We start from the raw sequence: 13,156 nt of genomic DNA, 5'->3' as shown, positions 1-13,156 counted from the left end.
CCGTCGTCGAATCGAAACAGGTAGAACGACAAACTCTACTGGCGCAAATGTTCTGGAGTGGCAAGATTAATGTAACCGTTTCCGGAAGACGCTAGCGCGAACTTGTGGCGCGTTATAGCGTTGTGTCATAGTGCAAACCTGTTGTAACATTTGTGACCTAGCAATATTGTACAATTAAATAAAGGCCTAGAAAATAAAACACATTTCTTTGCACGTAGCCTGAGACATAGACCGCAAAAGACAGTCTCCCGGTGTTCACGCGCAATTCACAAAAGCTCCGTGGATAGCCACATAAAGCAATAAAATAAAATAAATACAAGCAAGGTTTCGTACAAATGAGCAGTACGAAACGAAAAACACGAATAGACACAAAGACCACGCAAACAAGAATCAACCTAAGCAAAGCCAAACACACACATACAGATATTTGCCCTTTAATAAACTATATAGAAAAACTACGATATAAGAGAATAGAAAATGTATTATCAAAGCTCAGAAGTATAAAGTAGACCAATAATTTGTCACTGTGTCATTATCTTTTAAAAATGCCTAAGAATTCAAACGACCAATAGGAATGCTCCAAAAATTGCACCGAATATTACCTCCCGCCTGTAGAAATTGGCCTGCTTTAATAGTAAATTGACACAACTCCCTCTTTAAAGAGCTAAAAACTTGCAAAAAGTTGTTTTTTGCTTTGACAGTTGGGGATGTGGCTTCATAACTGATTTCAGCTTTTCAGAGTTTCGAATATTCACCGAAAATTACATTGTTGACACTTGCCAGCAGCGCACTTCTTTGTACATTAGCGATTTTGTTCATCGTAGTAGAAATTCTCAATTTTTTTTAGTACTAACAAAATTGTCATGTTTACGTGCTACACTCAGAACACAGGGATGTCTCCTTTCTAACGTAGCAGAAGAAAAAGCGCAGCTCCTGCGGCAATTGATTTGCTACCCTGCGTCAATAACGTGGTCAGCTCATGCTCACGAGGGCGAGGCCCATAAAGATTGCGGCTGCCAAGCACCATAACTGAAAAGCTGGCGAAAGAGTAAATGCAAGAAATAACTTTTGAAAGGATTGTCAGGTAAATGTTGCTGGGAATTGTATCCGGTGGTGCATTTAAGGCTCGATCGTCTGCAACTTAAAATATAAACTCGACTTCTGAAAAACTCTGTTTTTGCTCACAAAAGGCGCACTATCCTGGCAACTTACAAACTTTTGCAGCGATATTCTGCAAAAATTTTGTAATATGTCTAATTAATCTAATGAACTAAAACAATTATGTTACCTCCGAGAATATTTTTATACGAAAAAAAATTTCATTGAAAAATTGCCCTCATATTGGGATGTGAATGTTGAAACATTTATTTTGCAGCAAATTGCAATGTGAATGGTATTGGTTAAGTTCATAGAACGGCCTATATGGGGAACAATATTTGACAGAAGTTTCAACGCTCTTTTTGGATTACTTTTTTATATGTTTTTTGGTGGAAGTACAAAGTCAAATAGATGTAATGCTCATAATTCCGACACTTCTGAATATTTTTTAAAGAAAACGTACTTTGGATAATTATGAATGTCATTACCACGCACGTACGAATTTAAAGCTTTGCTTTTTGTTCATTAAGAGGAAGTTGAAAAAATCGCAATCTCCGACAAGCATATATGTGTGCCTACCATCCCCCCGCTTAATTTGTAGCGACTGTGCTCTGTGACCTATCAAGGCGGATTTTTTTTGCGATGCAGATAGGCCTGGATACGTTCATAGCAGATAGTTTGTTACGGCTGGCTCACCGATGTCAAAACTTGTGTCCAGCGAGACTTGTCAAAGTGATGGGCTGTGACGGCAGGCGTGACGACCGTGAGAGCTGCTTAATATCTACAAGGCCTCTCTTTACGTATATCATCTTCTTTCATTCATACAACAATTTAACGTTGTGGAGAAACCGGCTACTTATTTTACTTGCTACCAACATTTGCAATCTATAATGAACCAATTAATTTTTTTTAAATGTGCAAACTGCTGTAGCATATTAGTCTTAGGGAACAGTGCTGGATCATTGTTTCACTGCTAGCTTGTCCTATGTTGTTTCTTTTATAAAGCAAGTCCAGTGCGCGAGTTTTTTATCGGCTCCATCAGCACGCGCTTATAGAGTTGATCCACCGTTTATCCACAAATCCACCAATTATTTAATAAGTTAATCCACCATCTTAACACAGTTTTGAAATAACAAGAAGCACATTTGTAACCAGAAGCCACAGCGGACATTTGCCAAAGAAATAAAGCGTAATAGCCCTCTTATCGGCACCTTTTGTCGGTTCATCTTGAGCAAACACCACCGATACTGAAAACATCGGCAACTACTCGCCGAGCCTAAACCAGAGTCCTAGATTGTTGCGGCTTCCTCGGGAGTGTTGCCAAAGTAACGTCTGGGTTTGCCCGGAAGCCTCTGGCTAAATTTATCTTTCACGCAAACTGTGCTCTTCCTGCTGCATGGTACGCGTGCGACGTCACAGGGAAAGAAACAAGCATGTCAGTTCAACAGAGGAGAGATTCTTCATCTATGTGTCACACATGTTAAAAAGCACTGCGTGACTGCCCTCTGCCTGAAGAAATGCGCAAGAAAAAATGTTTGATGAAAAAGAAATTTCAGGAGGATGGCTTAATATAATTCAAATAATGAAAAAAAGAAAATGGTACGTGAGGTTATAAACTGCTCTGTTGGGAAACAGCTTTTGGGGTTTGCTGATCCGTAGAAGAACTTCTGTGTTGTACGTGGACGACTTGCGGAGTTCAAAATAGAAAGCATGTTTTGTAGGTATGTAGGCTCTTTAACGATAGCATTGGCAAAAATATCTGCTTCGTTTTCCCAAATCCATGGCTACTCCCTCATTGAACGCTGGTTTCCCCATGTAGCTTCCACGCGCTCTGCGAGCCACAGCTAGAGCCTTAGGTACGCATAAGGCGCGGGATCACGTGCTATGCGCGCGTATTCACATTGAAAAGCGCTGCTATCGTAAAGTGCGCTTCTTTCACGACGTTTAAATGAAGCAGCGAAGCCACCTTAACAGTACAATGAAAGAAAATCCTCGCACCGGCTGTCACCTGTAGTACTGGCCGCAATTTCCACTGGGTGCAACGTGTTCAAACTCTCTCTCTCTCTTCTTTCAGTGACGAAAGCAGATGCTCGTCACCTAATATGGGCTAGTCCAGCTTTACAACAGGGAACGCTCCTTTCTCCTACTCCAAGCCGGCCTCCGCTACAGTGCCATGCCTACAGCTGTGATCTCTGGGTACTGCTGAGCACCGATAGGCACCACTACTTGCATTCATACACAACACAAGGCTTATATATTTATATACGACGCTTTTCTTTTCAGCATGGTTAGGCCTGTTATATTTCACACTGTCGCGATAACGTCTTAGCTTAGCGATCGACATGATCGACAAGCCAAGAATAAGTAAGATAGTAGAAAAAGTTACTTTCCCTTATAGACACAGCACTTTGATAGTGGGAAAATTGTTTTAGTTTGGAGACCAGTCATAATTTAATATTAGAAGAAAACCCGAAGAGAAACTACGACGTTCTAAATCAAAGCAGAAGCAATGACCATTAAAATAAACTCGGTGCACTGCGAATAGCATTGTACAACAAAAGCAAAGTGGCTAGAGTGCAAGGTGAGCCGAGATACGGCGACCTACCGCGTGAACTGCTGTGTCGCCCTACAAGGGCGGTTGAGGCAGGTTTAAGTTAATGTTGAACAATTTGCCTCTGCATTAGGCATTGCATCATTTCCGTCCTACTGTAATGTAACGCTTATCCATTTATTGAGATTCGGATATATAAGGCGAGTATGCTGGTGACGTCCGGTCAGCAAGCTTCGCGAGTGTTATCATGGGCTTTCTACTTCCTTTCGTCGTGTCTACGTATTCTTTCCAGCGTCACTCAATGCGGTTGACTTGCCATAAGAACGCCAATTCTGCGAGCTTCAGGGCTGCAAGTTAAAATGCAGCAGCCGTGGCCACTGTAGTGTTACCAGGGACCTTTTTTTTCACTTCGATAAAAACAAATGTAGCACATCTGACGTATTTCTCTGCGCCGCTGATGCACGTAGCTTCTCCCTGAGCCGCAGCGTCGACTATGAAAGCGTAGTAATAGAAGGGCAGAAGGTAGTCCTGCTTAGAGGAAGCCAACTCTTGATAATGCCTTAAACCTTCAGTAAATGTGTTTCGCTAACATTGCAGATTTGATGGAACGCCTCAGACTTTTGTGCCAGCTGTTTCAAGCCTCCCTCGCCGCCGCCAGTGGCCGCAAGCGTCAGGGAGGCTGTGAGGTTATTTATTGTTCGAGAGAAATTCTACGTCCGCTCGGCAGGCCATTCATATGCCACGCGAAATGTACTCGCTGGCTGTGCGCGTGAAGGGTGCCAGGAATGAATTCTGTTCAGCCACTACGAATAAAACACCAGGAAAGGTTGCCATGGGATGCTTCTCTGCTCATCGTAAGACTTGCACCCCCATAAGGTTCCAGTTAGGTCCCGCTAGCTGTTTTATGCCTCTTTCAAAGCTTGATCTATGGATCTGCCTTTTTCGCGTAAATATAACCAGCTTGATCGAGGAAGCCTCAACTAAAGAAGTCAAGCATTCGTGCATTAGATAAACAAGAAGAATATATGATTCTAACAGAGGAAGCATGACATGCGCAGTATCGAAAGGTGTCATACGAATTCTTCGTGAAACGAGAGAGCGTGTCGCGACTTTTTGGAACGCCAAGTAGCCAATGAGTGTTCACCACTGTACTCACAAGAAGCGGCTCTCAGCTCAATCTTGAATCGCACTGGTCGCCAAAGGAGGAAAGATTCGGTGGAGTATTTCCGTGGGTGACGAGCGAAGCCCACAAGCGTGTGCAGCGGTGTGTGCCTGCCACGCGTAGCAGACTGTGTGCAGTTACGCCGCTCCGGCAGATCGGCCGGGATGTCGCCCTGGCACGCCGCACTTGGTCGGCTGCGATCGATGGGCTCGCCAGGGCGTCGAGAATGAAACGCGACTACGCTGTGCTCCATCTCCTGGGGGTGGGCTGCAACGCACGGCTTAGCTGCCACAGGAAAAAACCACACTCACCGTCAGCGCTTGGCTTCGGGCTAGAAATCTCGCTCCTCTCGAGTGGCCTGCCAAGCAGGGGATCAGCACGTCACGGTAATCCAAAGGTCAACACGAGGCGATCGCTGTGGAGCGAGGCAGTGCTCCGCGTGCACGCGCACACACTCACTGACGCCGGCTATATCTCGGCGGAGGAGCTGGGAGCGTAGGGAGCAGGTTTCTACCTGCTTTCCTTTCCAGCTGCTGCCTACTTCGCCGAAGCGCTGTTAGAGCTGAGCCATAGTTGCGTGCGTCCGCTACGTCAGCAGAGCGTCGACGGCGGCTTCGGGCGCTCCCGCTGGATCGGTATCAGCCGCTATTCCCTCTGGTCGCGCTTCGATCGATGCACCGGGCAGCGCAGGCGAGGAGGACGGCCGCTCAAGCTCGGTTCATGACGTCACCAGGACGGCGGCCGCCTCGGCCAGCGCACCTTCTTTTCGCGGAACTTTTGCTTCCCCGCAAGGGTAGTGGCGTCCGAGGGTCTATTAAAGGGGCACTAAAGCACTGGCGTATAGTTGCGCTTTCTACTTCATTTCAAAAATATTCCGCTCCTCATGCTGCGTTAATATTTATCACGTTTTGACACCGAATACGAAAGTAACTGTTGGGCAGTTTCGCTATTCGGGGCAGCAGTACCGGCTCGCAAGGCGACTGAAAGAAAAAAATGCAGAGGGACACTTAAGGGACAGCTGTGTGGCACAAAAAAAAAAAAAAAAAAAAATTCCGGCAGAGCCCATCTCCCGATGGCTGTCGACGTTAATAAGTTTCGCATTCAAGCAATGTATATAGCGACACACCGTACTGTTGAAGACACCTTTAATTACAATCTGTACTGGTCATCCTGAAATTTCTGTTGCTTTGAGTTCGTTAACAAATTCACGAATCTTACACTTACGTGCAAGGAAATCGTTGTTAAGCGAAGCTTTATTTGGTGTTTTCTTTTATTTATTTATTTATTTCATTCATTGCATACACACAATACACAGTACTGTTTGGACCCATAGCCTTGGCGGCTAGTTTGGGGTCCAATAACCAAATAGACATAAGAACAGCGTACTTATTATACGAGACAACTTAAACACACGTTATTAAAGCATTTTTACATGGAAAATATAAACTAAACAAACGGCTGTGTTATGACATCAGGGGTTACAAATAGAAAGACCCTGTGAGCATTCACGAAAGAAGTTTTTTAAGCACTGCACAAAGTTTTGGCTGGTCTTTGCACTGACTAGGAATGCGTTCCATGTTAGAGCACCGTTGAACTCCACGAGTCTCTGTCCATATACATTGTGACATGGTGGTAAGTTAATACAGTTGTTAGTAGCTCCCCTCGTGTTTCGTGCCGGGAAATTAAATATTGTGATAGTTAGCGGATTATTATAACGTATTATTGCATTACCTGCCTGAGCAACTGTTACTTTATACGCCTCACTGAACGGCAGAACACGAAGCAATTGAAACAGAGGTTTACTTGGATTAGTATGTTTTGAAAAGGAACTATTCGTAGCGCCCATTTTTGAAGACCGACGACAGGTTCTACATAGGCTTTGTGCGTACTGGCCCAAGACTCTCAACAATAATAAAGGTGACTCTGCATAAAAGCAAAGCACAGTATCCGTAAAAGTTGAGGGTCGAATCATTGACGGGCTTTTAACAATACACGACAACCATACGCCAATTTGGAACATACCTAACCAATTTGACATTTCCCATGCATATCCGATTCAAACCAAACACCTAGATACTTGTAGCGGCATGCTCTGTTCAACCGGACATTATTCAAAAATATAGACAGGGAGTCGCAATTCGTTTCCTTCCTCCTGGAATGGAAGGCTACAAAACTGGTTTTGTCGATGTTAAGTATAAGCTGATTCTGCGTGAACCGTTTCGCGACACGACCAAGTTCTTGATTTAGTTTGCCCTACAGTTCTTCAATAGTACCCTCAACAAAAAATAAAGCCGTATCATCAGCGTATAATAAAACTTCGGAGCACGTTAACACCAACGGAAGATCGTTGACGTATAGCGAGAAGACGGGCCCAAAAGCTGAGCCTTGCGGAACGCCCATCGAAACACTATATGAGGCTGACATGAGGTTATTAGTTACAACATACTGCTTCCGCTCCGAGAAATAACTATTCAGCAGAACCGATATACGCCCCCTAAAACCGTAAGTATACAGTTTATGTATTAATATTATAAGATTAACCGTATGAAATGCTATTTTGAAGTCTAGAAATACAACACGGCAATCTTGTTATCATGTAATGCTGTATTAATCCAATTGTGTAAGTGCAAGGAGTGTGCAATAGAAGTCGGTGGTAACTCCGTTAGACAGGACACCGGTAAGCCATCACAGCAGACGAAAGATCTGATCAAGAAACGCCAATGTATGAAAGCCTCTAACCCTACAGCTAGAATAGAACTGGCAGAACTTTCGAAGTTAATCAACAAGCGTAAGACAGCTGACATAAGGAAGTATAATATGGATAGAATTGAACATGCTCTCAGGAATGGAGGAAGCCTAAATGCAGTGAAGAAGAAACTAGGAATTGGCAAGAATCAGATGTATGCGTTAAGAGACAAAGCCGGCAATATCATTACAAATATGGATGAGATAGTTCACGTGGATGAGGAGTTCTATAGAGATTTATACAGTACCAGTGGCACCCACGACGCTAATGGAAGAGAGAATAGTCTAGAGGAATTCGAAATCCCACAGATAACGCCAGAAGAAGTAAAGAAAGCCTTGGGAGCTATGCAAAGGGGGAAGGCAGCTGGGGAGGATCAGGTAACAGCAGATTTGTTGAAGGATGGTAGGCAGATTGTTCTTGAAAAACTGGCCACCCTGTATACGCAATGCCTCATGACTTCGAGCGTATCGGAATCTTGGAAGAACGCTAACATAATCCTAATCCATAAGAAAGCAGACGCCAAAGACTTGAAAAATTATAGACCGATCAGCTTACTGTCCGTTGCCTACAAAGTATTTACTAAGGTAATTGCAAATAGAATCAGCAACACCTTACATTTCCGTCAACCAAAGGACCAGGCAGGATTCCGTAAAGGCTACTCAACAATAGACCATATTCACACTATCAATCAGGTGATAGAGAAATGTGCGGAATATAACCAACCCTTATGTATAGCTTTCATTGATTACGAGAAAGCGTTTGATTATGTCGAAACCTCAGCAGTCATGGAGGCATTAGGGAATCAGGGTGTAGACGAGCCGTACGTAAATATACTGAAAGATATCTATAGCGGCTCCACAGCAACCGTAGTCCTCCATAAAGAAAGTAACAAAATCCCAATAAAGAAAGGCGTCAGGCAGGGAGATACGATCTCTCCGATGCTATTCACAGTGTGTTTACAGGAGGTATTAAGAAACCTGGATTGGGAAGAATTGGGGATAAAAGTTAATGGAGAATACCTTAGTAACTGGCGATTCGCTGATGATATTGCCTTGCTCAGTAACTCAGGGGACCAATTACAATGCATGCTCACTGACCCGGAGAGGCAAAGCAGAAGAGTCGGTCTAAAAATTAATCTGCAGAAAACTAAAGTAATGTTTAACAGTCTCGGAAGAGAACAGCAATTTACAATAGGTAGCGAGGCACTGGAAGTGGTAAGGATGTACATCTACTTAGGGCAGGTAGTGACCACGGATCCGAATCATGAGACGGAAATAATCAGAAGAATAAGAATGGGCTGGGGTGCGTTTGGCAGGCATTCTCAGATCATGAGCAGCAGGTTGCCATTATCCCTCAAGAGAAAAGTGTATAATAGCTGTGTCTTACCAGTACTCACCTACGGGGCAGAAACCTGGAGGCTTACGAAAAGGGTTCTACTTAAACTGAGGACGACGCAACGAGCTATGGAAAGAAGAATGAGAGGTGTAACGTTAAGGGATAAGAAAAGAGCAGATTGGGTGAGGGAACAAACGTGAGTTAATGACATCTCAGTTGAAATCAAGAAAAAGAAATGGGCATGGGCAGGACATGTAATGAGGAGGGAAGATAACGGATGGTCATTATGGGTTACGGACTGGATTCCAAGGGAAGGGAAGCGTAGCAGGGGGCGGCAGCAAGTTAGGTGAGCGGATGAGATTAAGAAGTTTGCAGGGACGACATGGCCACAATTAGTACATGACCGGGGTTGTTGGAAAAGTATGGGAGAGGCCTTTGCCCTGCAGTGGGTGTAACCAGGCTGATGATGTAAGTGCAAGAACTGCAGATGATGTGGATCTATGAGGATGAAACCTATGCAGATTAGGACCAATATTATGTTTACCTATAAATTCCTGCATGCGCGTACAAATTATTTTCTCAAACAAAGTAGTAAATATGCTCAGAACAGATATTGGTGTATAGTTGCTGGGGGCAGAACGATCTCCTTCCTTATAAGTTGGTACTACCTTTGCTGCTTTGAGTGCGGCAGGGTATTTTCCCGCTTCCAAGGAGTGATTAAACATGTGCAACAGATGAATACCTAATATATCTATATTATCTTTCAGTAACCTGAAAGTAATTCCATCTAGTCCCGCCGCCTTACTGACAAAAAGGTTTTTCACAACTGTTAAAATATCCACCAACTCTATATCATGCATCGCGAAGCTATCACTAACAGGTTGTATCGGTATGGAGGGTTCATAACCGGGAGGAAACTGCGCGGCTAGTGACGGTCCTATGTTAGAAAAGTAGTCATTAAAAGCATATACTGCAGCTTGATCGACTAGTTGGGACAATACAGGCTGATTTGGGTGATTGCAGATTACATCATTTACAATAGTCCATATTTCTTGCGTGTTTCCGTCGGCCTGCTGTACCATCGATGAGTAATATTGTTTTTGTTTTTTTCGTTTCCGCATAAGGGATACTGATTTATTCTTGAAGCATTTAAATTGGCTCCAGTAATAGGGGTTAGGCCAGTGTTCCTTCCATTTGTGGTACCACTTATATTTTTCTTTCAACACAAATAGAATTGAATCGGTCATCCAGGGACAGATGGGCTTACTGTAGTTGTTACGCGTTATGGAGATGCTACTAAGATTTATCACATTTGTAAAGTTTCTTCAAATTTCAGATATTCAATGTTAACGTCACTGTCATACAAGACGTAAAAATCAGATTGTTCAAGGTTTCTGCGAAGAAGCTTATAATCAGCCTTCGTACGCGACTTCTGTCTGGTTGGATTGGTTTGCATAATAAGAAAAATAGGCAACTGATCAGCTATTACATCAGAGTAAGTTCCAGCACACGCCCCAGTATCTATATTGCATAGAGCGTGATCTAATAAGGTGCTGGACGTGTCAGTAAGGCGAGTAGGTTCTGTGATAAGATTGCGTAATTCAAATGACTGGAGAAGTAGCGTATAACTGTTTTGCGCATCAAAAACTAAATCAATGTTAAAATCACCAATCATAACGATGATACTACCAGATCCTCGAGATAGTTCTCCCAGAATAAACTCAAGCCTGCTCAGGAAAGGTGCCATCAACGAGTTAGGAGGTCGGTGAACCACACCAACAATTAAACCGAAATCAAGTCTTATATACAGCGCTTCCACATATTCATCAGTACTTGAGAGAGAAGGCAGGACTTGAAAATGGATGTTTTCTCCAAAAAATGCGCCACCTCCGCCTCGCGCACGAGAATCGCGGGGTCGCGACAAGAATTTGTATCCCTGAATGTCGGTTCTTTCGTTAGACTTAAGCCATGTTTCAGAGACAGCGATTAGGCCAAACGATGGTTTATTACGTGAAATACATGCAACTAAGGAGTTCAAATTCTTATGAATACTGCGAACATTGCATTGAAATATAGAACATGTGTTAATGTTTCCGATCAACTTATCAACCTGGGAAGATCAGAAATCCATACTTGAACAGAAAGAAAAGGTATTCTTAGCTAACAAGCGTTATATAGTTAGCCTATGCGGGACAAGTCCGCCTCGCAAGTTATGTGCACAACAGGCGAATTGTCCGCCTTTCGCATAAGCACTTTGCCTTGGGAAACCCAAACATATTTCCAGTCCTTCTCTTTCTTCACATGTCGTGCCTTGCCAAACGGTATTTTGTTCTCAAATGCAAATATGTTCGTTTACATAAATTGGCTCATGAGCCTCAAAACCAAGATTCCCAGTATTCAGCTTAGCCTTCTTATATAGCAGCGGAAAGCACTCGATCTCGCAGATGTTAAATGTAAATGTTATACAAAATAAAACGCTAATGATCGAAATATATCAGTACAATATGACGCAAACTAAATGTACTTTTTTCGCACTAATTCTCTGTAGCCGACTTGAATTTTCTGTTACCGACTTCACTTCTCCGTATCTCAACAGGCTCATCGCTCCAATGCTCGTTCGAGCAGGACAATAGACAAGCACCAAATTCGCTCAACCTACGCTCAAGGGCCAGTTTGCTCGCTTAAACTCTTCACCACACTTGGCTGCTCCTGTTGACGACTTCTTGCCACTTGGCCTGCTTGTCTGTTCGGGCACACGTACCCGCCCTGTGGCGTTCGCCAAGAATGGGCACATGCCCAACGGCTGGCAAATCAGTTTTGCCGAAGCCCGCAAGGTGGAGGAAGGTTCCTGACAGGGAAGCATACTCGTCCACCCATCGTGTAACACGACCTCACACAGGAGGTGACCTCTACGAGTTTCTCAGAAAGCAAGCGTTTGCAGTCGAAGAAAAAATTGTTCGGGCATCTAGCACAGGCCTTTCCGAGGCTCTACCATCTAAGCTAACCAAGAGGCTAGCAGATGGCAACGCGAGGGCGAATGATCATCACACTGTAAATGATCATACTGCAGATGAAATCGGACTTTAAATGACCAAACTCTAGCATGAAGTTTTGCAGCTTGGTGCCACATACGGGTGGATGACAATTTCTTTCTTTTCATGAAGTTTCTCCCACTTTACGGGCTTCTGCAGGACGGATTTGTCATTTTCTGTGTCTATGTGCTTCGTATTTCCACACACATGTGGGAATCAGTTATTGGCTAGCTCCTTTCAAAAACAAACCTTTATTGCCAGGTAACGAAATCAAATTATCACACTGTAGATGGGCAGCACCAAGCAAGTGAAATATATTTAGCGTTGGCGAATCACTAGACGCGGAAAGGGACAGACAGACAGACAAAGAACTTTATTAATGGTCCTGAGGAACCGGCGTTAGGGTACCTCCCTTTTCAGGGAGTCCCCGTAGCCGTCGCGGGCCGCACCCACGTCGGGGTCGGAAGATCGTGGTCCTCCGCCCTGTCGCAGGCAATCTGGACAGCCCGTAGTTGCTCTGAGAGGTCGCCGCTCTTAAGGGCTGCCTCCCAGTCGGTTAGATTGGTTAGCGATGAGCTGCGTAACGCAGGGCATTGCCAGAGCATATGGGACAATGAGCAGTACGCCTCCCCACAGTCTGGACAGTGGGGTTCTACATTAGGCGCGAAGTGACTGAATCTGCCCCTGGAGGGAAATGACCCCGTTTGAAGGGAGTCTGTAACAATAGCAGCTATTGTAGTTGAAGGGTTTAATTTGCCTAGAGCTAGAATTACTGTATTAACCTCAGCGATAAAAATGGGCCCAGCGTCAGGCTACCCTTACAAAAGGAACCAGTCGAATGCAGGATAGAATATTCCCATGCCACACATTTCTTCACATTGCGATGCGTCTGTCGCAGTGACCGCCTTTGTTGCGAGTGTCTGCGGTAATGCAGTTAAGAAGCCCTAAGGTAGTAGTTTCGCGTGGCTTGGAAAAGTATTATCAAAAGAAATTTCCGGTTAATTAGAATAGGTATTCAGGGGAAACTCATCGGAAATTTGCACATTCAGTGGCTCAAGTAAAGTTTGAACAATTATAATTCGTGGTGCATGAAACTCAGAGTCAATGAGCAGAAAAGAATAGTTCTGGATCGGAGATGAAAATTATCTGAGAGCGGCTCAAAAGTTATTCATATAGCCTTAAGAAAATCTGGACAGTCAGGTGATGTCGACATACAACAGGGTTGGATTCAC

This window comes from Dermacentor andersoni, chromosome 5, assembly GCF_023375885.2.
Source record: "Dermacentor andersoni chromosome 5, qqDerAnde1_hic_scaffold, whole genome shotgun sequence".
Lineage (NCBI taxonomy): Eukaryota > Metazoa > Arthropoda > Arachnida > Ixodida > Ixodidae > Dermacentor > Dermacentor andersoni.
The sequence above is the reverse complement of the archived record's forward strand: the minus strand, read 5'-3'. Positions refer to the sequence as shown.